Raw genomic sequence first — 27,546 nt, 5'->3', positions numbered from 1 at the left:
GACTGAGGCGGCATCTGCTCCATCCTACCACACTGCTGTGCGAGCGGGAGGCCGCAGCAGGGACACCAAGGGGTTAATGCAGCCCAGCACCAGAAGGGTTAATGCTGCCGGGACCCCCAACAGAAACAGCCGGAAAATCCAGAATAATGCAACGTGCACAGACTCATTATACACTATTACACGTCAGGGCTTAAAGGGACAGTAACCTCATATATCAGCGCTGCAGCGTTAGAAGAGGCTGATATCAGTCTCATCTACACCGGGTTCCAAATTATTCTGCAAATGCCTTTTTCTCTGATTTTGCTGGATGCATATAGGTCGTACAATGTCCAATCATCGACCATTACAGGAGAAATCACATTTTTTGGACAAATCCCCCAATGAGAACAGGATTTATTTCAACTCAAAAAGCAGCAAATTCTTCTGCAGAAGAAGAGTCCAGACGTCTTATAGGCTGTAAAGATCTGAGATCGGTGGTCTGCGGGGTCTGCGGCATTAAGACGTCACATTCCCGGAGATCAGAGACCTCCTAACCGGCCGAGGTCCACGGAACATCGGAGCTTCTGGGACGTCGCCTCCACAATTCTCCTCCATTCATCTTGGGAGTTTTTGGAGAGTTTTTGGTTGAACTTCTCTGCCGGATGTCAGAATCGCCCCCAGAGCTGCTGATCTGATGTGATCGGCCCCCCCACCCTCACAGATCTTCTGCTGAGGACCCTCCGAAGGTTCTCGATAGGGCTGAGGTCAGGGGAGGGTGGTGGCCGCACCATGAATTGATCTCCTCTATGCCCATAGCAGCATCAGATGGAGCATTCTCAGCATGAAGAGGATTTTGCTACGGACGGCGCGCTTCTTATTTTTGTACCAGGGAAGAAAGTGATCAGACAGAAACTCTATAGACTTTGCCGAGGTCATTTTCACATCTTCAGGGACCCTAAAGGGGCGACCAGCTCCCCCCATGATACTGGCCCAGTATATGACTCCGCCACCTCCTTGCTGACGTCGCAGCCTTGTTGGGACATGGTGGCCGTCCACCAACCACCCCTTACTCCATCCATCTCCACCATCATCAGTAACAAGACTGTGTTAACCCCTTCACCCCCAGCCTGTTTCCACCTTTCTGACCAGTGTCACTTGATGCGGTAATAACTCTGGAGCTTCCACACATCCCAGTGATTCTAAGACTATTTTTTTTCGTGACGCCTTGTACTTTATGATAGTGCCAAACTTAGGTTGATATTTTTGTGTTTATTTGGGAAAATATAGAAAATATGGCAAAAATGTTGAACATTTCACAATTTTTCAACATTTATCTTTTATGCCATTAAGGCAGAGAGTTATGTCACATCAAATAGATAATAAATAACATTTCCCACGTCTAATTTACATCTGCATCATTTTTTAAACAATTTTTTTTTAGTTGTTAGGAAGTTTGAAGGGTTAAACTTTCTAATTTTTCCAACGATGTAAGTACTGTACTCTTATGCCTAAAGATGACAAAAGTATTCACGGAGTGATACCTTTGTTGGCGAACCAGAACAAAATATATATTTGCAAGTTTTCAGTGCCCAGGGGCTCCTTCTTCAGGCAGATTTACTGACTGCTCGTAAATCCGGCCGTGGACGCACCCTATTAACTCTCTCAGGCCTATATGTGCTGGAGCCTGCTTTTCAGGTTTACATGACTGAGGCTACCAACCTCAATGATACACATCTCCTCTCGAGGACCTGTCCGGCAGCCATCTTACACACAGAAATGTGCGGACACAGACACAGATTCTTCAGAGGATCTTCTGGTCCGGCTGTCACCGAGAGATCGTGAATTATTGTAGGTCCTGTCTCACTTGCCAACTAACCTTCCCCCTGGTCACTCACTTCCGTAGCCCCTTAGTGCCGCTACACATCCTTGAGGCCCCGTTTGATCGCATAGCGATGGATTTAGTTGGTTCCTTGATCAAGTCTGCCTGAAGGCACCAGTATATCCTAGTAGTACTTGGTTATGCTACACGGTACCCAGAGGCGGTACCGTTAAGAAACTCCTCCGCTAAGGCTATGTGCCCACGTTGCAGAAATTAAGCAGAAAATTTCTGCTTCATTTCTGCAAGTCCTCTCCCGGAAAAACGCATGCGGAATTCCGCACGCGTTTATCGCGCGTTTTTCTCGCGTTTATCGCGCGTTTTCCACATGCGGAATTGCCTTGCGTTTTTTATGCATTGGACAAAGGCAATTCCGCTTGCGGAAGCGCAAAATTAATTGACATGCTGCGGATTTTTGAACGCAGCATAAACGCTCCGGAAAAATCCGCAGCATGTGCATAGAACTTGCGGAATCCCATTGGGGACCATGGGGTGCGGATTACCAAACGTTTTACAAGCGTTTCCACTGCGGAAATTCCGCATCAAAAACGCTTGTAATCCGCAACGTGGGCACGCAGCCTAAGAGTATAGCCCGACAGCTTGTCCATATCTTTTCCAGAACAGGACTGATAAAAAAAGTTCAACAAAGGGACGTTCATGTTGAAAGTAATGACATAGTTATACAAAGCCCCGCAGATCAACAACTTAGGACCTTGGTGTACCACCCACAGATGGATGGTCTCATAGAAAGGTTTAATAAAACCTTTAAAGCCATGCTAAAGAGGGTTATAGAGAAGGACGGTTAAGACTGTGACTGGCTACTGCCGTATCTGCTATTGTCCACCAGAGAAGTTCCCCAGGCCTCTACGGGGTTTTCCCCTTTTGAGCTTTTGTATTGCCGACACCCCATGGCCTCCTGGATATAGCAAAGGAGACCTGGGAAGCAGAGGCTACCCCTTAGAGGAGTGTGATCGAGCATGTCGCTCAAATGCAAGAAAGGATTGATAAAGCGATGCCCATCATGACAGAACACCTCCTCCAGGTGCAAGAGGCGCAGGCGACGGTGTACAACCGGTCCGCAAAGGAAAGACACTTCAGCGAGGTCAACTATAAGGTTCACCAACCAAGGAGAAGGAAGCCCTATTAGGTGTACCAAGACAATCTGCTCAAGTCATGGTGAGATAGAGAGCCCGTGAAAGCTGCATGTTTGGTGGCTAAGTCCGAAGATAATGAGAATGATGTCAAGGTGACAGAGACGTTGTCTAGTGCCCAGAAAAGCAGTGCCGAAAATAGCTTCATTGGAACAGAGACCTGTTTTCAGAATGGCCGGGTTGTACTCAAGTCGCGGAGCATGAAATCCTCATGGACCCTCATGTTTGGGTGAATTTGCAGCCATATAGGATTCCAGAAGCTCGCCAAGAGCTAATCTCGAAGGAAGAGAAGCGGATGTTAAACCATGGAGTTATTAAAGAGTCCAAGAGCGGCTGGTCCAGTCCCATAGTCTTGGTGCCTAAACCATATAGGGAATGGTGGTTCTGAAATGACTACCGGAATCTGAATGAAGTCTCGGAATTTGACACAAATCCAATGCCCTGTGTCGACGAGCTCATTGAGAGGCTAGGGCCAGCCAGGTATATTACCACTCTGGACCTCACAAAAGGTTATTAGCAGATTCCTCTAGCCAAAGATGCATTGGAGAAGATGGCCTTTTCAATGCCAGATGGTTGTTTCCAATATGTCAGGATGCCATTTGGGTTGAAAGCAGCTCCAGCCAGCTTCCAGAAAGCCATGGACCGAATCCTAGCTCCCCAGGAGAAGTTTGCAGCGATCTACCTGGATGCCATCATGATCTTCAGCCAGCATTAGGGAAGCCATCTAAACAAAGTACTGGCGATATTTGATGATTTAAGGAAGGCAGAGTTTTCCATCAACCCATAGAAATGTGCCATGGGGATGGAAAAAGCCAAGTACTTGGGCTACGTCATCGGCAGGGGCAAGATCAAACCCCAAGTGAATAAGGTTGACGCAATCCAGAAGTGGCTACAGCCACTCTCAAAGAAGCAGTTCAGAGCGTTCCTAGGTATCGTGGGCTACTACTGCCAATTTATCCCTAACTTCACTATGATAACCGCCCCTCTGACTGACTTTCTTAAAGGGACAGAGTCGGCTATGGCTAAGTGGTCTCCAGAAACTGAGACAGCCATCCAGGAAGCTAGCCCTATGTAAACAGCCGTTATTGGTGGCCCCGGACTTCTTCAAGGAGTTTGTGGACGCGTCAGATGTTGGCCTGGGTATTGTCTTGTCACAGGAGGTGAACGGGGAAGAGCACTCCATAATGTGCCTAAGTCAGAAACTGTCTCCCCGTAAGAAAAACTACTCCATCGTGAAGGAGTGTTTGGCCATGAAGTGCCAGACCATGCCCCGCTGAGGTGGATGTGAGAGAAGAAGGGGAACAATGCCCGAGTCACCAGGTGGTTCCTAGCACTTGAAGATTTTAGCTTACATGTAGAGCACAGGTCCGGGATGCTACATCGCAATGCTGATTTTCTGTCCAGTGTCCACGGTTTGTTGGCATATGGTGCCACCAAGCCCCCCTGCTTTGGGCAGAGGGAGGGTATGTAAGATGGCCGCCGAACAGGTCCTCGAGGGAAGATATGCATCATCGAGGTTGGTAGCCTCGGTGATGTAAGCCTGTAAAAGCAGGCCCCAACACGTATAGTGCTGAGAGACTTAATATGGCGTGTCAGGGCAGGGTTTATGAGCAGTCAGATGTGTGGGACTGGCAGCTCACATATCCCCACCCTGAGGCGTGGTATGGCAGATTAAAAGGAGACCAGCTGTCTCATTCAGAGTGTGTGTGTGGAGGTGTGCAGACCTCCAGTGTTGTTTGGCTTTGCTAAGGACTAACAAGCTGGACACAGACCCGAGTGTTACTGTATGGACTATTTGCTTTATGTTTTTTCATTTTGTGCTGGGAAAGGATGTTTTTGTTTGCAAGCTGGATGGTTTATGGACATTTAATAAACCGCACGCTTGTTTTGAACCAACAAATGGGACCCCTTTGTGTGCCCCAGTGTCTACCTGAGAGCTGATCCTTCACAGTGTCTGTGTGCATACATGTCTGATCACGCCGCTGACATCACTCTCCGGGGCCACATACGCACGAAGAACGCTAGTGTGATAAGCACTCCACTGGAGTGAGGTAACAGTATGAGGAGCAGGGAGGAATGTGTGAGGAGACAGTATGGAGAAGGGGGGGTGGGGTGTGAGGAGACTATTGAGGGGAATTGTGTGTGGAGACAGTATGGGGAGAGAAAAGTTTGAGGCGGCACAGAATAGAGACTGGGTAGTGTGGGGGGGGTGGTATAGACAGGGGGCAGCATGGGGGGACAGTGTTAGGCCACAGCAAGGAGGGGACAGTATGATGAGGAGTGGGAGTGTGATGATGAGAGGGCTCAGTAAAGAGACTGGGCAGTATTCGGGGGACACAGTGTGATAGGACAGTGTGAAGAGGGGGCCCAGTATGGAAAATAGAGGGCAGTGTGGAGCCCATGTACCATATGTGCAGGGAACACAGTGAGGGAAATTATTTATTCAGGGACACAACATAAGGCAGATCTTTTTATTCAGCAGCATTATAATCATGTTGCTATTTTTAAGGGAGCCATGTTGAGATGTGCTGCAGAAGACAAGAGAAGATGGAAGTCTGCACCGAAAAGTTGTGGATGTGAAAAGTCATCATGGTGTCTGGACAAGATGAAGAAAAGAAAGAGAACAACTAAATCAGAGAAGATGTCACCTATAAGGTACCTGGATATAAATGTTTATTTGTGATACTGACTGTGTCTCATCAGTACTGTGGTTCTTGTATGGTCCGCAGTGTGATGATGGCTGATAACAACATCTCCAGCATCTCCTTACCATTATTAAGGACATATTGGGAGTTTTAGGTTCATATGATACAAATGTATATGGCGCTGACCTGACATTACAATTGATGTACCATGTACTGATGGTGATTCTGGTGATGTATCTATGTATTGCTGTTGGCCTTTTTGTGCGCATGTCTGTATATCTGGAATTGTATGTATTTTTGTAAGATGTGTGTATGTACATAGAGCATTGTGATGTGTAAAAACATTCATATGTTTGGGGCACATCTACTAAATCTATAAGGGCTCTTTCACATCTGTGTAAGAGACTTCCATTTGTCTTTCCAAGTTTAGGAACAGACAAGTGAAATTAACTCCTTTTCACACCATGACACCATAGAAATGAGCTTGTATGGAGCGGGTTTAGGAGCTGTGGAAAACTGCATATTGAGCATTGATGTGAGGAGCGCAGAGAGTGTGAAAATAGCCAAACAGTATCCTAAAACTAAATGAATTGAAGGATGTGTATTGAATATAGATAAAGATTACACATTGAATAGATAGGAAATCACTTGTTAAGGATCAAAGAGAATGTCTCATACTCTTTAGCATAGCTATTGTCCTTCCCATGAGCAGATTCCTTTCATCCTCACATATTGGCTGGATGCTGAGGCACCGAAAGAAAATATAGAATAGGGGAATTTCTATAAATCCGATGGTGATGAGACATATAATTTTAGTGGCAGGGCTAATTGGGGAACAACATGCATATTTTTTCATATCTGTAAGCCCAGCCGATGAGCCGTAAATCAACAGAGAAAAGATAATTGACGGCAGCTGGGTCATGTTTGATCTCTAAGTAAAGATAAAATCCCGAAGGAAAATATGGCATTATTCTCCAACTTCTGCTATCATCCAGCAAGGAATTATTGCGTAAGTTGAGGATTTCATAAAATCCTGAAGGGCTGAGACCAGCCCACAACCTGGCCCGTGTGAGGTCATCAAGGGGGAGTGTGTGGGTTGGATTCAGGGGGCTGATAAAAGATCAAGCCGAATTATGATCCGCGTTTGTGCTGAGAGATACATCTTTCGTGTATGCAGGGACCACGTTTAAGTAACGGCCAATTGAAGTGTTCTCCTTCGGCTAAACTGAATTGTCTGCGATAGGTATAGTAAATTCTTCTGTTAATCCCTTTTATTTTGTGTAACTGTATATGCTGTATTGTTTTGTCCCCTTTGTAAAATCTTTTGTATATTTTTTCATAAACACTGCCTCTCTTTGGATTAAATATAAAATGTAATAGTTCTGTTTCTTTTGTTCTATAATCGTACCTCGCCCCGGATTGGTGGTGGCAGCTATTAATCCTTCTGGTGTTATCGTGGCGTTAGCAGTGATCGTACGGGGGTATATACACATACTCCAAGCTTTGGAATCCGGAGGTGTATATGCCAAACGCTCACTGGTAGCTTTCCGATAACTAATTAGTGAGAACAGCATGCTGTCTCCTTGGTTGATCGTCGGCCAATCGTGTAATTGTCCGGATGATAGGAGGCAGCAAAGAGCTGTTTGCTCCAAAGATCACAGCAGGTGGTCTCTGTGACATTTGGGATCTAAATTCCCGACACTAAATCACAGAGTCCACTGCTGTACAGGAAAGAAGAGGAGACGGCCACCGTGGTGTACAGGGAGCCTGGATTAGGGGACATTATGAGTAGTTGGCTGTGCGGACATTATGAGGGGCTGGCCTTGGGGACATTATGAACGGCTGGCCGTAGGGACATTATGAGAGGCTGGATGTGGGGACATTGTGAGGGGCTAGTTGTGGGGACATTGTGAGAGGTTGGATGTGGGGACATTATGAGGGGCTGGTTGTGGGGATCTTATGAGGGGCTGGCTGTGGGGACATTATGAGGGGCTGGCTGTGGGGACATTATGAGGGGCTGGCTGTGGGGACATTGTGAGAGGCTGGACGTGTTGACATTGAGAGGCTGGCTGTGGGAACATTATGAGGGGCTGACTGTGGGGACAATTGTGAGAGGCTGGATGTGGGGACATTGAGGGGCTGGATGTGGGACATTGAGGGGCTGGCAGTGGGGACATTGAGGGGCTGGCTGTGGGAACATTATGAGGGGCTGGATGTGGGGACATTGTGAGAGGCTGGATGTGGGGACGCTGTGAGAGGCTGGATGTGGGAACATTGTGAGAGGCTGGATGTGAGGACATTGTGAGAGGCTGGATGTGGGGACATTGTGAGAGGCTGGATGTGGGGACATTGTGGGAGGCTGGATGTGGGGACATTATGAGGGGCTGGTTGAGGGGACATTATGAGAGGCTGGCTGTGGGGACATTGAGAGGGGCTGGCTGTGGGGATATTGTGAGAGGCTGGATGTGGGGACATTATGAGAGGATGGCTATGGGGACATTATGAGGGGCTGGCTGTGGGAACATTGAGGGGCTGGATGTGGGGACATTGTGGGTCTGCATGTTGGGACATTGAGGGGCTGGATGTGTAGAGATTGAGGGGCTGGATGTGGGGACATTGTGAGGGGCTGGTTGTGGAGACATTGTGAGGGGATAGCTGTGGGGATATTGTGAGAGGCTGGATGTGGGGACATTATGAGAGGATGGCTGTGGGGACATTATGAGGGGCTGGCTGTGGGAACATTGAGGGGCTGGATGTGGGGACATTGCGGGTCTGGATGTGGGGACATTGAGGGGCTGGATGTGTAGAGATTGAGGGGCTGGATGTGGGGACATTATGAGGGGCTGGCCTTGGGAACATTATGAGGGGCTGGCTGTGGGGACATTGTGAGAGGCTGGATGTGGGAACATTGTGAGAGGCTGGATGTGGGGACATTGAGGGGCTGGATGTGGGGACATTGAGGGGCTGGATGTGGGACATTGAGGGGCAGGATGTGGGGACATTAAGATGGTCTGGCTGTATGGTAATTACAAAAGCGGCTGAATGTGGGGACAATTGTCAGAGGCTGGATGTGGGGACATTGAGGGGCTGGATGTGGGACATTGAGGGGCAGGATGTGGGGACATTGAGGGGCTGGCTGTGGGGACATTGTGAGGGGCTGGCTGTGGGGAAAATTGTGACAGGCTGGATGTGGGGACATTGAGGGGCTGGATGTGGGAACATTGAGGAGCTGGATGTGGGGACATTGAGGGGCTGGTTGTGGGGACATTAAGATGGTCTGGCTGTATGGTAATTACAAAAGCGACTGAATGTGGGGACAATATGAGAGGCTGGATGTGGGGACATTATGAAAAGTTGGCTGTGGGGACATTATGAGGGGCTGGCTGTGGGGATATTGTGAGAGGCTGGATGTGGGGACATTATGAGGGGCTGGCTGTGGGGACATTGTGAGAGGCTGGATGTGGGGACATTATGAGGGGCTGGCTGTGGGGACATTGTGAGAGGCTGGATGTGGGGACATTATGAGGGGGTGATTGTGGGGACATTATGAGAGGCTGGCTGTGGGGACATTGAGGGGCTAGATGTGGGGACATTGTGAGGCTGGATGTGGGGACATTATGAGGGGCTGGTTGTGGGGAAAATTGTGAGAGGCTGGATGTGGGGACATTGAGGGGCTGGATGTGGGGACATTGAGGGTCTGGATGTGGGGACATTGAGGGGCTGGATGTGGGGACATTGAGGGGCTGGATGTGTAGAGATTGAGGGGCTGGATGTGTAGAGATTGAGGGGCTGGATGTGTAGAGATTGAGGGGCTGGATGTGGGGACATTATGAGAGGCTGGCTGTGGGGACATTAAGATGGTCTGGCTGTATGGTAATTACAAAAGCGACTGAATGTGGGGACAATATGAGAGGCTGGATGTGGGGACATTATGAAAAGTTGGATGTGGGGACATTGTGAGGTTGGATGTGGGGACATTATGAGGGGCTGGTTGTGGGGACATTGTGAGAGGCTGGATGTGGGGACATTGAGGGGCTGGCTGTGGGAACATTATGAGGGGCTGACTGTGGGGACAGTTGTGAGAGGCTGGATGTGGGGACATTGAGGGGCTGGATGTGGGACATTGAGGGGCAGGATGTGGGGACATTGAGGGGCTGACTGTGGGGACATTATGAGGGGCTGGCTGTGGGGACATTGCGAGAGGCTGGATGTGCGGACATTGAGGGGCTGGATGTAAGGACATTGAGGGGCTGGATGTGGGGATATTAAGATGGTCTGGCTGTATGGTAATAACAAAAGCGGCTGAATGTCGGGACAATATGAGATGCTGGATGTGGGAACATTATGAAAAGTTGGCTGTGGGGACATTATGAGGGGCTGGCTGTGGGGACATTGTGAGAGGCTGGATGTGGGGACATTATGAGGGGCTGGATGTGGGGACATTATGAGGGGCTGGTTGTGGGGACATTATGAGAGGCAGGCTGTGGGGACATTGAGGGGCTAGATGTGGGGACATTGTGAGGCTGGATGTGGGGACATTATGAGGGGCTGGTTGTGGGGACATTGTGAGAGGCTGGATGTGGGGACATTGAGGGGCTGGCTGTGGGACATTATGAGGGGCTGGCTGTGGGGACATTATGGGGGGCTGACTGTGGGGACAATTGTGAGAGGCTGGATGTGGGGACATTGAGGGGCTGGATGTGGGACATTGAGGGGCAGGATGTGGGTACATTGAGGGTCTGGCTGTGGGGACATTATGAGGGGCTGGCTGTGGGGACATTGTGAGAGGCTGGATGTGGGGACATTGAGGGGCTGGATGTGGGGATATTAAGATGGTCTGGCTGTATGGTAATTACAAAAGCGGCTGAATGTGGGGACAATATGAGAGGCTGGATGTGGGGACATTATGAAAAGTTGGCTGTGGGGACATTATGAGGGGCTGGCTGCGGGGACATTGTGAGAGGCTGGATGTGGGGACATTATGAGGGGCTGGCTGTGGGGACATTATGAGGGGCTGGCTGTGGGGACATTGTGAGAGGCTGGATGTGGGGACATTATGAGGGGGTGATTGTGGGGACATTATGAGAGGCTGGCTGTGGGGACATTGAGGGGCTAGATGTGGGGACATTGTGAGGCTGGATGTGGGGACAATATGAGGGGCTGGTTGTGGGGAAAATTGTGAGAGGCTGGATGTGGGGACATTGAGGGGCTGGATGTGGGGACATTGAGGGTCTGGATGTGGGGACATTGAGGGGCTGGATGTGGGGACATTGAGGGGCTGGATGTGTAGAGATTGAGGGGCTGGATGTGGGGAAATTATGAGGGTCTGGCCTTGGGGACATTATGAGGGGCTGGCTGAGGGGACATTGTGAGAGGCTGGACGTGTTGACATTGAGAGGCTGGCTGTGGGAACATTATGAGGGGCTGACTGTGGGGACAATTGTGAGAGGCTGGATGTGGGGACATTGAGGGGCTGGATGTGGGACATTGAGGGGCTGGCAGTGGGGACATTGAGGGGCTGGCTGTGGGAACATTATGAGGGGCTGGATGTGGGGACATTGTGAGAGGCTGGATGTGGGGACACTGTGAGAGGCTGGATGTGGGAACATTGTGAGAGGCTGGATGTGAGGACATTGTGAGAGGCTGGATGTGGGGACATTGTGAGAGGCTGGATGTGGGGACATTGTGGGAGGCTGGATGTGGGGACATTATGAGGGGCTGGTTGAGGGGACATTATGAGAGGCTGGCTGTGGGGACATTGAGAGGGGCTGGCTGTGGGGATATTGTGAGAGGCTGGATGTGGGGACATTATGAGAGGATGGCTGTGGGGACATTATGAGGGGCTGGCTGTGGGAACATTGAGGGGCTGGATGTGGGGACATTGTGGGTCTGCATGTTGGGACATTGAGGGGCTGGGTGTGTAGAGATTGAGGGGCTGGATGTGGGGACATTGTGAGGGGCTGGTTGTGGAGACATTGTGAGGGGATAGCTGTGGGGATATTGTGAGAGGCTGGATGTGGGGACATTATGAGAGGATGGCTGTGGGGACATTATGAGGGGCTGGCTGTGGGAACATTGAGGGGCTGGATGTGGGGACATTGCGGGTCTGGATGTGGGGACATTGCGGGTCTGGATGTGGGGACATTGAGGGGCTGGATGTGTAGAGATTGAGGGGCTGGATGTGGGGACATTATTAGGGGCTGGCCTTGGGAACATTATGAGGGGCTGGCTGTGGGGACATTGTGAGAGGCTGGATGTGGGAACATTGTGAGAGGCTGGATGTGGGGACATTGAGGGGCTGGATGTGGGACATTGAGGGGCTGGATGTGGGACATTGAGGGGCAGGATGTGGGGACATTAAGATGGTCTGGCTGTATGGTAATTACAAAAGCGGCTGAATGTGGGGACAATTGTGAGAGACTGGATGTGGAGACATTGAGGGGCTGGATGTGGGACATTGAGGGGCAGGATGTGGGGACATTGAGGGGCTGGCTGTGGGGACATAATGAGGGGCTGGCTGTGGGGAAAATTGTGACAGGCTGGATGTGGGGACATTGAGAGGCTGGATGTGGGAACATTGAGGAGCTGGATGTGGGGACATTGAGGGGCTGGTTGTGGGGACATTAAGATGCTCTGGCTGTATGGTAATTACAAAAGCGACTGAATGTGGGGACAATATGAGAGGCTGGATGTGGGGACATTATGAAAAGTTGGCTGTGGGGACATTATGAGGGGCTGGCTGTGGGGATATTGTGAGAGGCTGGATGTGGGGACATTATGAGGGGCTGGCTGTGGGGACATTGTGAGAGGTTGGATGTGGGGACATTATGAGGGGCTGGTTGTGGGGACATTATGAGAGGCTGGCTGTGGGGACATTGAGGTGCTAGATGTGGGGACATTGTGAGGTTGGATGTGGGGACATTATGAGGGGCTGGTTGTGGGGACATTGTGAGAGGCTGGATGTGGGGACATTGAGGGGCTGGCTGTGGGAACATTATGAGGGGCTGGCTGTGGGGACATTATGAGGGGCTAACTGTGGGGACAATAGTGAGAGGCTGGATGTGGGGACATTGAGGGGCTGGATGTGGGACATTGAGGGGCAGGATGTGGGGACATTGAGGGGCTGACTGTGGGGACATTATGAGGGGCTGGCTGTGAGGACATTGTGAGAGGCTGGATGTGGGGACATTGAGGGGCTGGATGTAAGGACATTGAGGGGCTGGATGTGGGGACATTGAGGGGCTGGTTGTGGGGATATTAAGATGGTCTGGCTGTATGGTAATAACAAAAGCGGCTGAATGTCGGGACAATATGAGAGGCTGGATGTGGGAACATTATGAAAAGTTGGCTGTGGGGACATTATGAGGGGCTGGCTATGGGGACATTGTGAGAGGCTGGATGTGGGGAAATTATGAGGGGCTGGATGTGGGGACATTATGAGGGGCTGGTTGTGGGGACATTATGAGAGGCAGGCTGTGGGGACATTGAGGGGCTAGATGTGGGGACATTGTGAGGCTGGATGTGGGGACATTATGAGGGGCTGGCTGTGGGAACATTATGAGGGGCTAGCCGTGGGGACATTATGGGGGGCTGAGTGTGGGGACAATTGTGAGAGGCTGGATGTGGGGACATTGAGGGGCTGGATGTGGGGACATTGAGAGGCTGGATGTGGGACATTGAGGGGCAGGATGTGGGGACATTGAGGGTCTGGCTGTGGGGACATTATGAGGGGCTGGCTGTAGGGACATTGTGAGAGGCTGGATGTGGGGACATTGAGGGGCTGGATGTGGGGACATTGAGGGGCTGGTGGTGGGGACATTAAGATGGTCTGGCTGTATGGTAATTACAAAAGCGGCTGAATGTGGAGACAATATGAGAGGCTGGATGTGGGGACATTATGAAAAGTTGGCTGTGGGGACATTATGAGGGGCTGGCTGTGGGGACATTGTGAGAGGCTGGATGTGGGGACATTATTAGGGGCTGGCTGTGGGGACATTGTGAGAGGCTGGATGTGGGGACATTATGAGGGGGTGATTGTGGGGACATTATGAGAGGCTGGCTGTGGGGACATTGAGGGGCTAGATGTGGGGACATTGTGAGGCTGGATGTGGGGACATTATGAGGGGCTGGTTGTGGGGAAAATTGTGAGAGGCTGGATGTGGGGACATTGAGGGGCTGGATGTGGGGACATTGAGGGTCTGGATGTGGGGACATTGAGGGGCTGGATGTGGGGACATTGAGGGGCTGGATGTGTAGAGATTGAGGGGCTGGATGTGTAGAGATTGAGGGGCTGGATTTGGGGAAATTATTAGGGGCTGGTTGTGGGGACATTGTGAGAGGCTGGATGTGGGGACATTATGAGGGGCTGGTTGTGGGGACATTATGAGGGGCTAGCTGTGGGGACATTGTAAGAGGCTGGATGTGGGAACATTGAGGGGCTGGATTGGGGACATTGAGGGGCTGATATGGGGACATTGAGAAGCTGTCTGTGGGGACATTGTGAGAGGCTGGATGTGGGGACATTGTGAGAGGCTGGATGTGGGGACAGTTGTGAGAGGCTGGATGTGGGGACATTGAGGGGCTGGATGTGGGGACATTGAAGGGCTGGCTGTGGGGACATTGAGGGGCTGGATGTGGGGACATTGAGGGGCTGGCTGTGGGGACATTATGAGGGGCTGGCTGTGGGGACATTGTGAGAGGCTGGATGTGGGGACATTGAGGGGCTGGATGTGGGGACATTGAAGGGCTGGTTGTGGGGACATTAAGATGGTCAGGCTTTATGCTAATTACAAAAGCGTCTGAATGTGGGGACAATATGAGGGGCTGGATGTGGGGACATTAAGAGGGGCTGGCTGTGGGGACATTGTGAGAGGATGGATGTGGGGACATTATGAGGGGCTGGTTGTGGGGACATTATGAGAGGCTGGATGTGGGGACATTAAGGGGCTGGATGTGGGGACATTAAGGGGCTGGATGTGGGGACATTAAGGGGCTGGATGTGGGGACATTAAGGGGCTGGATGTGGGGACATTAAGGGGCTGGATGTGGGGACATTGAGGGGCTGGCTGTCGGAACATTATGAGGGGCTTACTGTGGGGACATTGTGAGAGGCTGGATGAGGGGACATTGAGGGGCTGGATGTGGGGACATTGAGGGTCTAGATGTGGGGACATTGAGGGGCTGGATGTGGGAAATTGAGGGGAAGGATGTGGGGACATTAAGATGGCCTGGCTGTATGGTAATTACAAAAGCGGCTGAATGTGGGGACAATTGTGAGAGGCTGGATGTGGGGACATTGAGGGGCTGGATGTGGGACATTGAGGGGCAGGATGTGGGGAAATTGAGGGGCTGGCTGTGGGGACATTATGAGGGGCTGGCTGTGGGGAAAATTGTGAGAGGCTGGATGTGGGGACATTGAGGGGCTGGATGTGGGAACATTGAGGGGCTGGATGTGGGGACATTGAGGGGCTGGTTGTGGGGACATTAAGATGGTCTGGCTGTATGGTAATTACAAAAGCGACTGAATGTGGGCACAATATGAGAGGCTGGATGTGGGGACATTATGAAAAGTTGGCTGTGGGGACATTATGAGGGGCTGGCTGTGGGGACATTGTGAGAGGCTGGATGTGGGGACATTATGAGGGGCTGGCTGTGGGGACATTGTGAGAGGCTGGATGTGGGGACATTATGAGGGGCTGGTTGTGGGGACATTATGAGAGGCTGGCTGTGGGGACATTGAGGTGCTAGATGTGGGGACATTGTGAGGTTGGATGTGGGGACATTATGAGGGGCTGGTTGTGGGGACATTGTGAGAGGCTGGATGTGGGGACATTGAGGGGCTGGCTGTGGGAACATTATGAGGGGCTGACTGTGGGGACAATTGTGAGAGGCTGGATGTGGGGACATTGAGGGGCTGGATGTGGGACATTGAGGGGCAGGATGTGGGGACATTGAGGGGCTGACTGTGGGGACATTATGAGGGGCTGGCTGTGGGGACATTGCGAGAGGCTGGATGTGCGGACATTGAGGGGCTGGATGTAAGGACATTGAGGGGCTGGATGTGGGGATATTAAGATGGTCTGGCTGTATGGTAATAACAAAAGCGGCTGAATGTCGGGACAATATGAGAGGCTGGATGTGGGAACATTATGAAAAGTTGGCTGTGGGGACATTATGAGGGGCTGGCTGTGGGGACATTGTGAGAGGCTGGATGTGGGGACATTATGAGGGGCTGGATGTGGGGACATTATGAGGGGCTGGTTGTGGGGACATTATGAGAGGCAGGCTGTGGGGATATTGAGGGGCTAGATGTGGGGACATTGTGAGGCTGGATGTGGGGACATTGAGGGGCTGGCTGTGGGACATTATGAGGGGCTGGCTGTGGGGACATTATGGGGGGCTGACTGTGGGGACAATTGTGAGAGGCTGGATGTGGGGACATTGAGGGGCTGGATGTGGGACATTGAGGGGCAGGATGTGGGTACATTGAGGGTCTGGCTGTAGGGACATTATGAGGGGCTGGCTGTGGGGACATTGTGAGAGGCTGGATGTGGGGACATTGAGGGGCTGGATGTGGGGATATTAAGATGGTCTGGCTGTATGGTAATTACAAAAGCGGCTGAATGTGGGGACAATATGAGAGGCTGGATGTGGGGACATTATGAAAAGTTGGCTGTGGGGACATTATGAGGGGCTGGCTGCGGGGACATTGTGAGAGGCTGGATGTGGGGACATTATGAGGGGCTGGCTGTGGGGACATTATGAGGGGCTGGCTGTGGGGACATTGTGAGAGGCTGGATGTGGGGACATTATGAGGGGGTGATTGTGGGGACATTATGAGAGGCTGGCTGTGGGGACATTGAGGGGCTAGATGTGGGGACATTGTGAGGCTGGATGTGGGGACAATATGAGGGGCTGGTTGTGGGGAAAATTGTGAGAGGCTGGATGTGGGGACATTGAGGGGCTGGATGTGGGGACATTGAGGGTCTGGATGTGGGGACATTGAGGGGCTGGATGTGGGGACATTGAGGGGCTGGATGTGTAGAGATTGAGGGGCTGGATGTGTAGAGATTGAGGGGCTGGATTTGGGGAAATTATTAGGGGCTGGTTGTGGGGACATTGTGAGAGGCTGGATGTGGGGACATTATGAGGGGCTGGTTGTGGGGACATTATGAGGGGCTAGCTGTGGGGACATTGTAAGAGGCTGGATGTGGGAACATTGAGGGGCTGGATTGGGGACATTGAGGGGCTGATATGGGGACATTGAGAAGCTGTCTGTGGGGACATTGTGAGAGGCTGGATGTGGGGACATTGTGAGAGGCTGGATGTGGGGACAGTTGTGAGAGGCTGGATGTGGGGACATTGAGGGGCTGGATGTGGGGACATTGAAGGGCTGGCTGTGGGGACATTGAGGGGCTGGATGTGGGGACATTGAGGGGCTGGCTGTGGGGACATTATGAGGGGCTGGCTGTGGGGACATTGTGAGAGGCTGGATGTGGGGACATTGAGGGGCTGGATGTGGGGACATTGAAGGGCTGGTTGTGGGGACATTAAGATGGTCAGGCTTTATGCTAATTACAAAAGCGTCTGAATGTGGGGACAATATGAGGGGCTGGATGTGGGGACATTAAGAGGGGCTGGCTGTGGGGACATTGTGAGAGGATGGATGTGGGGACATTATGAGGGGCTGGTTGTGGGGACATTATGAGAGGCTGGATGTGGGGACATTAAGGGGCTGGATGTGGGGACATTAAGGGGCTGGATGTGGGGACATTAAGGGGCTGGATGTGGGGACATTAAGGGGCTGGATGTGGGGACATTAAGGGGCTGGATGTGGGGACATTGAGGGGCTGGCTGTCGGAACATTATGAGGGGCTTACTGTGGGGACATTGTGAGAGGCTGGATGAGGGGACATTGAGGGGCTGGATGTGGGGACATTGAGGGTCTAGATGTGGGGACATTGAGGGGCTGGATGTGGGAAATTGAGGGGAAGGATGTGGGGACATTAAGATGGCCTGGCTGTATGGTAATTACAAAAGCGGCTGAATGTGGGGACAATTGTGAGAGGCTGGATGTGGGGACATTGAGGGGCTGGATGTGGGACATTGAGGGGCAGGATGTGGGGAAATTGAGGGGCTGGCTGTGGGGACATTATGAGGGGCTGGCTGTGGGGAAAATTGTGAGAGGCTGGATGTGGGGACATTGAGGGGCTGGATGTGGGAACATTGAGGGGCTGGATGTGGGGACATTGAGGGGCTGGTTGTGGGGACATTAAGATGGTCTGGCTGTATGGTAATTACAAAAGCGACTGAATGTGGGCACAATATGAGAGGCTGGATGTGGGGACATTATGAAAAGTTGGCTGTGGGGACATTATGAGGGGCTGGCTGTGGGGACATTGTGAGAGGCTGGATGTGGGGACATTATGAGGGGCTGGCTGTGGGGACATTGTGAGAGGCTGGATGTGGGGACATTATGAGGGGCTGGTTGTGGGGACATTATGAGAGGCTGGCTGTGGGGACATTGAGGTGCTAGATGTGGGGACATTGTGAGGTTGGATGTGGGGACATTATGAGGGGCTGGTTGTGGGGACATTGTGAGAGGCTGGATGTGGGGACATTGAGGGGCTGGCTGTGGGAACATTATGAGGGGCTGACTGTGGGGACAATTGTGAGAGGCTGGATGTGGGGACATTGAGGGGCTGGATGTGGGACATTGAGGGGCAGGATGTGGGGACATTGAGGGGCTGACTGTGGGGACATTATGAGGGGCTGGCTGTGGGGACATTGCGAGAGGCTGGATGTGCGGACATTGAGGGGCTGGATGTAAGGACATTGAGGGGCTGGATGTGGGGATATTAAGATGGTCTGGCTGTATGGTAATAACAAAAGCGGCTGAATGTCGGGACAATATGAGAGGCTGGATGTGGGAACATTATGAAAAGTTGGCTGTGGGGACATTATGAGGGGCTGGCTGTGGGGACATTGTGAGAGGCTGGATGTGGGGACATTATGAGGGGCTGGATGTGGGGACATTATGAGGGGCTGGTTGTGGGGACATTATGAGAGGCAGGCTGTGGGGATATTGAGGGGCTAGATGTGGGGACATTGTGAGGCTGGATGTGGGGACATTGAGGGGCTGGCTGTGGGACATTATGAGGGGCTGGCTGTGGGGACATTATGGGGGGCTGACTGTGGGGACAATTGTGAGAGGCTGGATGTGGGGACATTGAGGGGCTGGATGTGGGACATTGAGGGGCAGGATGTGGGTACATTGAGGGTCTGGCTGTAGGGACATTATGAGGGGCTGGCTGTGGGGACATTGTGAGAGGCTGGATGTGGGGACATTGAGGGGCTGGATGTGGGGATATTAAGATGGTCTGGCTGTATGGTAATTACAAAAGCGGCTGAATGTGGGGACAATATGAGAGGCTGGATGTGGGGACATTATGAAAAGTTGGCTGTGGGGACATTATGAGGGGCTGGCTGCGGGGACATTGTGAGAGGCTGGATGTGGGGACATTATGAGGGGCTGGCTGTGGGGACATTATGAGGGGCTGGCTGTGGGGACATTGTGAGAGGCTGGATGTGGGGACATTATGAGGGGGTGATTGTGGGGACATTATGAGAGGCTGGCTGTGGGGACATTGAGGGGCTAGATGTGGGGACATTGTGAGGCTGGATGTGGGGACAATATGAGGGGCTGGTTGTGGGGAAAATTGTGAGAGGCTGGATGTGGGGACATTGAGGGGCTGGATGTGGGGACATTGAGGGTCTGGATGTGGGGACACTGAGGGGCTGGATGTGGGGACATTGAGGGGCTGGATGTGTAGAGATTGAGGGGCTGGATGTGGGGAAATTATGAGGGTCTGGCCTTGGGGACATTATGAGGGGCTGGCTGAGGGGACATTGTGAGAGGCTGGATGTGGGGACATTATGAGGGGCTGGTTGTGGGGAAAATTGTGAGAGGCTGGATGTGCGGACATTGAGGGGCTGGATGTGGGGACATTGAGGGTCTGGATGTGGGGACATTGAGGGGCTGGATGTGGGGACATTGAGGGGCTGGATGTGTAGAGATTGAGGGGCTGGATGTGTAGAGATTGAGGGGCTGGATGTGTAGAGATTGAGGGGCTAGATGTGGGGAAATTATGAGGGGCTGGCCTTGGGGACATTATGAGGGGCTGGCTGTGGGGACAATTGTGAGAGGCTGGATGTGGGGACATTGAGGGGCTGGATGTGGGACATTGAGGGGCAGGATGTGGGTACATTGAGGGTCTGGCTGTGGGGACATTATGAGGGGCTAGCTGTGGGGACATTGTAAGAGGCTGGATGTGGGGACATTGAGGGGCTGGATTGGGGACATTGAGGGGCTGATATGGGGACATTGAGAAGCTGTCTGTGGGGACATTGTAAGAGGCAGGATGTGGGGACATTATGAGAGGCTGGATGTGGGGACAGTTGTGAGAGGCTGGATGTGAGGACATTGAGGGGCTGGATGTGGGGACATTGAAGGGCTGGCTGTGGGGACATTGAGGGGCTGGCTGTGGGGACATTATGAGGGGCTGGCTGTGGGGACATTGTGAGAGGCTGGATGTGGGGACATTGAGGGGCTGGATGTGGGGACATTGAGGGGCTGGATGTGGGGACATTGAGGGGCTGGATGTGGGGACATTGAGGGGCTGGATGTGGGGACATTGAGGGGCTGGCTGTGGGACATTATGAGGGGCTGGCTGTGGGGACATTATGGGGGGCTGACTGTGGGGACAATTGTGAGAGGCTGGATGTGGGGACATTGAGGGGCTGGATGTGGGACATTGAGGGGCAGGATGTGGGTACATTGAGGGTCTGGCTGTGGGGACATTATGAGGGGCTGGCTGTGGGGACATTGTGAGAGGCTGGATGTGGGGACATTGAGGGGCTGGATGTGGGGACATTGAGGGGCTGGATGTGGGGACATTGAGGGGCTGGATGTGTAGAGATTGAGGGGCTGGATGTGGGGAAATTATGAGGGTCTGGCCTTGGGGACATTATGAGGGGCTGGCTGAGGGGACATTGTGAGAGGCTGGATGTGGGGACATTATGAGGGACTGGTTGTGGGGAAAATTGTGAGAGGCTGGATGTGCGGACATTGAGGGGCTGGATGTGGGGACATTGAGGGTCTGGATGTGGGGACATTGAGGGGCTGGATGTGGGGACATTGAGGGGCTGGATGTGTAGAGATTGAGGGGCTGGATGTGTAGAGATTGAGGGGCTGGATGTGTAGAGATTGAGGGGCTAGATGTGGGGAAATTATGAGGGGCTGGCCTTGGGGACATTATGAGGGGCTGGCTGTGGGGACATTGTGAGAGGCTGGATGTGGGGACATTATGAGGGGCTGATTGTGGGGACATTATGAGGGGCTAGCTGTGGGGACATTGTAAGAGGCTGGATGTGGGGACATTGAGGGGCTGGATTGGGGACATTGAGGGGCTGATATGGGGACATTGAGAAGCTGTCTGTGGGGACATTGTGAGAGGCAGGATGTGGGGACATTATGAGAGGCTGGATGTGGGGACAGTTGTGAGAGGCTGGATGTGGGGACATTGAGGGGCTGGATGTGGGGACATTGAAGGGCTGGCTGTGGGGACATTGAGGGGCTGGCTGTGGGGACATTATGAGGGGCTGGCTGTGGGGACATTGTGAGAGGCTGGATGTGGGGACATTGAGGGGCTGGATGTGGGGACATTGAGGGGCTGGATGTGGGGACATTGAGGGGCTGGTTGTGGGGACATTAAGATGGTCCGGCTTTATGCTAATTACAAAAGCGTCTGAATGTGGGGACAATATGAGAGGCTGGATGTGGGGACATTATGAAAAGTTTGCAGTGGGGACATTATGAGGGGCTGGATGTGGGGACATTAAGAGGGGCTGGCTGTGGGGACATTGTGAGAGGATGGATGTGGGGACATTATGAGGGGCTGGTTGTGGGGACATTATGAGAGGCTGGCTGTGGGGACATTATGAGAGGCTGGATGTGGGGACATTAAGGGGCTGGATGTGGGGACATTAAGGGGCTGGATGTGGGGACATTGAGGGGCTGGCTGTGGGAACATTATGAGGGGCTTACTGTGGGGACATTGAGAGAGGCTGGATGAGGGGACATTGAGGGGCTGGATGTGGCGACATAGAGGGGCTGGATGTGGGGACATTGAGGGGCTGGATGTGGGGACATTGAGGGGATGGATGTGTGGACATTGAGGGGCTGCATGTGGGGACATTTAGGGGCTGCATGTTGGGACATTATGAAGGGCGGTCCTTGGCGACATTATGAGCGGCTGGCCGTGGGGACATTATGAGAGGCTGGAAGTGCGGACATTATGAGGGGCTGGCTGTGGGGACATTGTGAGGGGCTACCTGTGGGGACATTATGAGGTGCTGGCTGTGGGGACATTATGAGAGGCTGGAGGTGGGGATATTATGAGGGGCGGGCCGTGGGGACATTATGAGGGGCTGGCCGTGGGGACATTGTGAGGGGCTAGCTGTGGGGACATTATGACAGGCTGGATGTGGGAACATTATCAGGAGTTGGCTGTGGGGACATTATGAGAGATTGGCTGTGGGGACATTGTGAGAGGCTGGATGTGGGGACATTATTAGGGGCTGGCTGTGGGGACATGATAAGGGGCTGGCTGTGGGGACATGATAAGAGGCTGGCTGTGGGGACACTGAGGGGCAGGCTGTGGGAACATTGTGAGAGGCTGGATGTGGGGACATTATGAGGGGCAGACTGTGGGGACATTGTGAGAGCCTGGATGTGGGGACATTATGAGGGGCAGGCTGTGGGGACATTGTGAGAGGCTGGTTGTGGGGACATTGTGAGAGGCTGGCTGTGGGGACATTGTGAGAGGCTGGATGTGGGGACATTGAGGGGCTGGATGTGGGGAAATTGTGAGGCTGGATGTAGGGACATTGTGAGAGGCTGGATGTGGGGACATTATGAGGGGCTGGATGTGGGGACATTGTGAAAGGCTGGATGTGGGGACATTATGAGAGGCTGGATGTGGGGACATTATGAGGAGTTGGCTGTGGGGACATTATGAAGGCTGGCTGTGGGGACATTGTGAGGGGCTGGTTGTGGGGACATTATGAGGGGCTGGTTATGCGGATCTTATGAGAGGTTGGCTGTGGGGACCTTATGAGGGGCCGGCTGTGGGGACATTGTGAGAGGTTGGATATGGGGACATTATGAGGGGCTGGTTGTGGGGATCTTATGAGAGGCTGGCTGTGGGGACATTATGAGGGGCTGGCTGTGGGGATCTTATGAGAGGCTGGCTGTGGGGACATTATGAGAGGCTGGCTGTGGGGACATTATGAGGGGCTGGCTGTGGGGACATTGTGAGAGGGTGGATGTGGGGACATTATGAGGGGCTGGATGTGGGGACATTGTGAGAGGCTGGATGTGGGGACATTGAGGGGCTGGATGTAGGGACATTGAGGGGTGGGATGTGGGGACATTGAGGGGCTGAATGTGGGGACATTGAGGGGCTGGATGTGGGGACATTGAGGGGCTGGATGTGGGGACATTGAGGGGCTGGATGTGGGGACATTGAGGGGATGGATGTGTGGACATTGAGGGGATGGATGTGGGGACATTGAGGGGCTGGATGTAGGGACATTGAGGGGTGGGATGTGGGGAGATTGAGGGGCTGGATGTGGGGAGATTGAGGGGCTGATATGGGGACATTGAGGGGCTGAATGTGGGGACATTGAGGGGCTGATATGGGGACATTGAGGGGCTGCATGTGGGGACATTGAGGGGCTGCATGTTGGGACATTATGAAGGGCTGGCCATTGGGACATTGTGAGAGGCTGGATGTGGGGACATTATGAGGGACTGGCTGTGAGGACATTATGAGGGGCTGACTGTGGGGACACTATGAGCGGCTGGATGTGGGGACATTATCAGGAGTTGGCTGTGGGGACATTATGAGGGGCTGGCTGTGGGGACATTGTGAGAGGCTGGATGTGGGGACATTATGAGGGACGGGCTGTGGGGACATTGTGAGAGGCTGGATGTGGGGACATTATGAGGGGCTGGCTGTGCGGACATGATGAGAGGCTGGCTGTGGGAACATTGAGGAGCAGGCTGTGGGAACATTGTGAAAGGCTGGATGTGGGGACATTGTGAGGGGCTGGCTGAGGGGATATTGAGGGGCTGGATGTGGGGACATTGAGGAGCTGGATGTGGGGACATTGAGGGGCTGGATGTGGGGACATTGAGGGGATGGATGTGTGTACATTGAGGGGCTGCATGTGGGGACATTGAGGGGCTGCATGTTGGGACATTATGAGGTGCGGGCCTTGGGGACATTATGAGAGGCTGGATGTGGGGACATTATGAGGGGCTGGATGTGGGGACATTATGAGGGGCTGGCCGTAGGGACGTTGTGAGGGGCTAGCTGTGGGGACATTATGAGGGGCTGGATGTGGGGACATTATCAGGAGTTGGCTGTGGGGATATTATGAGGGGCTGGCTGTGGGGACAATTTGAGAGGCTGGATGTGGGGACATTATGAGGGGCTGTCTGTGGGGACATTATGAGAGGCTGGATGTTGGACGTTATGAGGGGCTGGACGTGGGGACATTATGAGGGGCTGGCTGTGGGGATATTGTGAGAGGCAAACTGTGGGTACATTATGACAGGCTGGATGTGGGGACATTATCAGGAGTTGGCTGTGGGGACATTATGAGGGGCAGGCTGTGGGGACATTGTGAGAGGCTGGATGTGGGGACATTATGAGAGGCTGGCTGTGGGGACATTGTGAGAGGCTGGATGTGGGGACATTATGAGGGGCTGGCTGTGGGGACATTGAGAGGCTGTCTGTGGGGACATTGAGGGGCTGGATGTGGGGACATTGAGGGGCTGGATGTGTGGACATTAAGATGGGCTGGCTGTGTGGTAATTACAAAAGCGGCTGAATGTGGGGACATTATGAGAGGCTGGCTGTGGGGACATTATGAGAGGCTGGATGTGGGGACATTGAGGGGTTGGATATGTGGACATTGAGGGGCTGGATGTGGGGACATTATGAGAGGCTGGATGTGGGGACATTGAGGGGCTGGTTGTGGGGACACTGAGGGGCTGGATGTGGGCACATTGAGGGGCTGGATGTGGGGACATTGAGGGGCTGGATGTGGGGACATTGAGGGGCTGGATGTGGGGACATTGAGGCGATGGATGTGGGGACATTGAGGGGCTGCATCTGGGGACATTGAGGGGCTGCATCTGGGGACATTATGAGGGGCGTGACTTGGGGACATTATGAGGGGCTGGCCGTGGGGACATTATGAGCGGCTGGATGTGGGGACATTATGAGGGGCTGGCTGTGGGGACATTATGAGGGGCTGGCTGTGGGGATATTGTGAGAGGCTGGATGTGGGGACATTATGAGGGGCTGGCTGTGGGGATATGATGAGAGGCTGGCTGAGGGAACATTGATGGGCAGGCTGTGGGAACATTGTGAAAGGCTGGATGTGGGGACATTGTGAGGGGCTGGCTGAGGGGATATTGTGAGAGGCTGGATGTGGGGACATTGTGAGAGGCTGGATGTGGGGACATTGTGAGAGACTGGATGTGGGGACATTGTGAGAGGCTGGATGTGGGGACATTGTGAGAGGCTGGATGTGGGGACATTATGAGAGGCTGGATGTGGGGACATTATGAGTAGTTGGCTGTGGGGACATTATGAGGGGCTGGCCTTGAGGACATTATGAGGGGCTGGCCGAAGAGACATTATGAGAGGCTGGATGTGGGGACATTGTGAGGGGCTGGCTGTGGGGACATTATGAGGGGCTGGTCGTGGGGACCTTATGAGGGGCTGGCTGTGGGGACATTATGAGGGGCTGGCTGTGGGGACATTGTGAGAGGCTGGACCTGGGGACATTGAGGGCAGGCTGTGGGAACATTATGAGGGGCTGACTGTGGGGACAATTGTGAGAGGCTGGATGTGGGGACATTGAAGGGCTGGATGTGGGACATTGAGGGGCTGGCTGTGGGGACATTGAGGGGCTGGCTGTGGGGACATTGAGGGGCTGGCTGTGGGAACATTATGAGGGGCTGGCTGTGGGGACATTGTGAGAGGCTGGATGTGGGGACATTGAGGGGCTGGCTGTGGGAACATTGAGGGTCTGGCTGTGGGAACATTATGAAGGGTTGGCTATGGGGACATTGTGAAAGACTGGATGTGGGGACATTGAGGGGCTGCATGTGGGGACATTATGAGGGGCTGGCCTTGGGGACATTATGAGGGGCTGGAAGTGGGGACATTATGAGAGGCTGGATGTGGGGTCATTATGAATGGCTGGCTGTGGGGACATTATGAGGGGCAGGCTGTGGGGACATTGTGAGAGGCTGGATGCGGGGACATTATGAGGGGCTGGATGTGGGGACATTGTGAGAGGCTGGATGCGGGGACATTGTGAGAGGCTGGATGTGGGGACATTGTGAGAGGCTGGATGTGGGGACATTGTGAGAGGCTGGATGTGGGGAGATTGTGAGAGGCTGGATGTGGGGACATTATGAGGGGCTGGTTGTGGGGACATTATGAGAGGCTGGATGTGGGGACATTGTGAGGGGCTGGCTGTGGGGATATTGTGAGAGGCTGGATGTGGGGACATTATGAGAGGATGGCTGTGGGGACATTGAGGGGCTGGATGTGGGGACATTGAGGGTCTGGATGTGGGGACATTGAGTGGCTGGATGTGTAGAGATTGAGGGGCTGGATGTGGGGACATTATGAGGGGCTGGTTGTGGGGACATTGTGAGGGGCTGGCTGTGGGGATATTGTGAGAGGCTGGATGTGGGGACATTATGAGAGGATGGCTGTGGGGACATTATGAGGGGCTGGCTGTGGGAACATTGAGGGGCTGGATGTGGGGACATTGAGGGTCTGGATGTGTAGAGATTGAGGGGCTGGCTGTGGGGACATTGTGAGAGGCTGCATGTGGGAACATTGTGAGAGGCTGGATGTGGGGACATTATGAGAGGCTGGATGTGGGGACATTATGAGGAGTTGGCTGTGGGGACATTATGAGGGGCTGGCTGTGGGGACAATTGTGAGAGGCTGGATGTGAGGACATTGAGGGGCTGGATGTGAGACATTGAGGGGCTGGAAGTGGGGACATTGAGGGGCTGGCTGTGGTGACATTATGAGGGGCTGGCTGTGGGGACATTGTGAGAGGCTGGATGTGGGGACATTGAGGGGCTGGATGTGGGAACATTGAGGGGCTGGATGTGGGGACATTGAGGGTGCTGGGTGTGGGGACATTAAGATGGTCTGGGTGTATGGTAATTACAAAAGCGGCTGAATGTGGGGACAATATGAGAGGCTGGATGTGGGGACATTAAGATGGTCTGGGTGTATGGTAATTACAAAAGCGGCTGAATGTGGGGACAATGTGAGAGGCTGGATGTGGGGACATTATGAGGGGCTGGCTGTGGGGATATTTTGAGAGGCTGGATGTGGGGACATTATGAAAAGTTGGCTGTGGGGACATTATGAGGGGCTGGCTGTGGGGATATTGTGAGAGGCTGGATGTGGGGACATTATGAGGGGCTGGCTGTGGGGATATTTAGAGAGGCTGGATGTGGGGACATTATGAAAAGTTGGCTGTGGGGACATTATGAGGGGCTGGCTGTGGGGACATTGTGAGAGGCTGGATGTGGGGACATTATGAGGGGCTGGCTGTGGGGATATTTTGAGAGGCTGGATGTGGGGACATTATGAGGGGCTGGATGTGGGGACATTATGAGGGGCTGGATGTGGGGACATTATGAAAAGTTGGCTGTGGGGACATTATGAGGGGCTGGCTGTGGGGACATTGTGAGAGGCTGGATGTGGGGACATTATGAGGGGCT

General features: G+C 53.1%; 1 protein-coding gene across 1 annotated transcript in view; it reads right to left on the bottom strand.

The window, feature by feature from the left end:
* LOC141264608 (obscurin-like) overlaps nucleotides 1–27,546 on the bottom strand; it is an 870,641-nt gene that overhangs the window by 351,659 nt on the left and 491,436 nt on the right. The gene's annotated exons all lie outside the window — the stretch shown is intronic.

The sequence above is a fragment of the Phyllobates terribilis genome, unplaced genomic scaffold (genome assembly GCF_046119375.1).
Source record: "Phyllobates terribilis strain yellow unplaced genomic scaffold, ASM4611937v1 Scaffold_4__5_contigs__length_816908805, whole genome shotgun sequence".
Taxonomy (NCBI): domain Eukaryota; kingdom Metazoa; phylum Chordata; class Amphibia; order Anura; family Dendrobatidae; genus Phyllobates; species Phyllobates terribilis.
Note: the sequence above shows the minus strand (reverse complement) of the source record. Positions and strands in the feature narration are given on the sequence as shown.